The sequence below is a fragment of the Elephantulus edwardii genome, unplaced genomic scaffold (genome assembly GCF_000299155.1).
Source record: "Elephantulus edwardii isolate Elephantulus edwardi_28Jun2011 unplaced genomic scaffold, EleEdw1.0 scaffold00031, whole genome shotgun sequence".
NCBI classification, from domain to species: Eukaryota; Metazoa; Chordata; class Mammalia; order Macroscelidea; family Macroscelididae; genus Elephantulus; species Elephantulus edwardii.
Genome location: NW_006399781.1, coordinates 3,289,378 through 3,292,539, shown reverse-complemented (window position 1 = coordinate 3,292,539; position 3,162 = coordinate 3,289,378).

Sequence of the window (3,162 nt, the reverse complement as noted above, 5' to 3'; positions counted from 1 at the left end):
GGGAAATGAATACATTTTGTTTACCTTCTCTCTACCGTCAGTTGTGCTTAGTATCCTTAAGTGTAGAATCTCTCCAGAGAATAAATTTCCTCTTGTCCAACTTGAGAAATAGTGGTTACCCTCCAGTACACATGGAATCACATCTGTTATATAAAGTTGTGATGAAAATAATATGCTAATGTGTAGTATTTGTGCAACATAACCAAAGTCTTCTCCATTTATTCAACATTCGTTCTGCTGCAATTTCATAAATCAGATATTTTTATATTGCTCAAAAATGTTATCATTTTCATTGCCAATTCTGGGATCTTGAGTGCAGTTTTGTGACATCAAGGTCAATTAGCATAGCTCAGTCCACAAAGAGGACTAGTGATAAGATGCAGCACTGCAATCCTGAAGGCAATCCCACCGGCTGCTTCAAGGGAGAAGGATGGGAAATGTCCTCCAGTGGGATACACTGTCTCTAAAAACCTGCCAGAAGATCAGTTATGAGTCATTTCTGTCTCAACAATACAGCTGAGACCAAAAGTCCTGCCCAACTAACTCAAGACTACATAACTTACCTAATGAACAGCAAAAGAATTGGTTACTGCGTTGGGTATTATTAAATATTTGGGATTGACTTGATGAACACCATTAAGCATCACTGTGAAAAACTGATTATCATGTAAAAAACACAACATTAACAATCAAAAATCAAAACAAAACAAAAACCCCCACCTGATTAGACTCTTCAGCACTGATATGAAACCAGCCCTTCAACACCCCTCATTGGTAGGATCCTCTTCTCTGTCCTGTGCAAGCTCAGATTCTTACCATTAAAAGTTCCTGTTTACATTTTCTTAGAGCAAGCTTCATTCATTAAGTGTATCTTCTTATCTTCAAAGCATAATTCATGTTTTAAATACACTCCTATGAGTTATTTCCTCTAGGGAACATTCTCATTTAAACTTTAAAGTATGCTCACAATTTAATCTGAAAGTACCAATTTCAGAATATCCTAATAAAATAAGTAGTTGCACAAAAAGAGGCTCCAGAGATAATCAAGGCAGCGATGTTTACAATAGCAAAAACAAAAAAGAGTAATAATGATACTTTGAATGTGGAATGGATTCTTCTGTGGCAATAGTTAAAAATTCTTTTTAATGAAACCCAAATATCCAATAGCATATTCACTCAATAGAATATTGTTGTTGCTGTTGTTGTGTGCCTTTGAGGTAGTATTGACCCATAGCTGACTCTCCAGTGGGTTTCAGAGACAGGTGACCTAGTGGTAAGAAGCTGTACTTCAATCCCAAAGACACACAGTTCAAATTCACCAGTTGTTCCACAATGGGCAAACTTCTGTGCCATTTACTGCCTCTGAAAACCTACTAACGAGTCAGCTATGGATTAGATCTCAGTTAATGGCACACAACAACAACATGAAGATTATAGAATACTCTGGTAGCCTAGTAAGTGTAGAGTTGTGCTGCTAACCCAGAGGCACATGGTTCAAACCCACCAGTTCCTCTGCAGGAGAAAAATGAGCAATCTCTTTCCATGCCGTTTACAGCTTCTCAAAACCAGCTATGTGTCAATTCTGACTTGTGAGCAGTAAATAGCAACATGTAGATTATTTAGCAATATAAGAAACTACTATAAATTACTAAGTTTGACAAACTAAATGCGAACTTTTAAGTATCATTTAAACAAGACTTTAATAAAATAAGAGAACTCTGGTGGCTTAGTGGTAACGAATTGGACTACCAATGCAAAGGTAGGTAGTTCAAATGTACCAGCTGCTCTGTGGGAGAAAGATGGGCCATCTCCTCCTGCACAATTTGTTGCCTCTGAAAACTCACTGGAGTGTCTGCTATGGGTTGGTTCTGGCTCAAGGGCACACAGCAAATAACAAAAAACATAATAAAATAATCCATAGGGATAAAACTAGAGGGAATATGTCAAAATGGTACATTTTGTTAAGACAATAAATACTGAACTACCTACACTGCCAAAAATTTGAATAACTTATTCTTAGAAAAAAGGACAATTATTGCAAGAATAGAATGCCTTATTTTTCTCCTGCAGAGTAGCTGCCAGTTTTAAATGACTAGCCTTCCTAAGGAATATCTGAAAAAATGTCTCTCAGAAGCAAAGGAGGTGATACTTTAACACACTTATTTGAATCATTCCCTATTTCATTAGAAAAGATCACTCTTTAGAAAAAATTATCAGCATTTTTAAACCAAAGAGACACTGAAAATGAGAGAAAACTTCAAAAAAATTATTTGACACAATAGCTGTAACAATATATTCAAACATCCTCAGGACTGTGAAAATGATATTGTTGTGTTGATTTTAAGTGCCACCAAGACAAGTATAACTCAAAATGACAAACAACAGATCTGAAACCTTTTCTATCCTAAATCATCCTCATTATTTCTGATATACTTGGGCTCATTGCAGCAGTCACTGTGTCAATCAATCCATCCCGTTGAGGATCTTCCACTCTTTCGTCCACTCTCCAGCTTTCCAAGCATAATGTCCCCCTTGAAGGAACAGCCTCTCCTAAGAATATGTCTGTAGAGCAGAGATTGTAAGGATGATGTGGGAGTGGCCAGGATTTTTTTCTGTTATACAGAGTCAATGTGACCTGGAGGCAATTCAACAATATCTAACAACTACTGTATATAATAATGCAAAACAATTGACAATCTCACAGAGATTTTGCAGCTCTATTCATACTTCAATATTTTATTAATATTTTTTATTCCTGTAAGTCTTGAATACATTTAAAAATTGACTGAGATTCTGTTAAAGTGGAAAATTCTATTTATCACCATTAATTGTTGTTGTTGTTGTTGTTGTTGTTGTGTTCCAACCCATAGTTGACCCTCTGGTGGGTTTTCAGATGCAGTTAATCACATTGGAGGAGATTGCCCATCCTCCCTGGAGCTGCTAGTGGGATGTGAACTACATGTCTTCAGGATTGCAGCTCAGCTTCTTGCCACTAGGCCACTCATCTAGAACCATATTGGAGTCATTTAATCATAGAACAATATTTATATTATCAATTTTAGTATCCATCCCAGGATTAGACAGTGTTCCTTTTTGTTGAATTATCTAATAGTGAGTTGGTACTTACAAATAACAACATTCTTTTAAAGTTTTTTTTGTCAT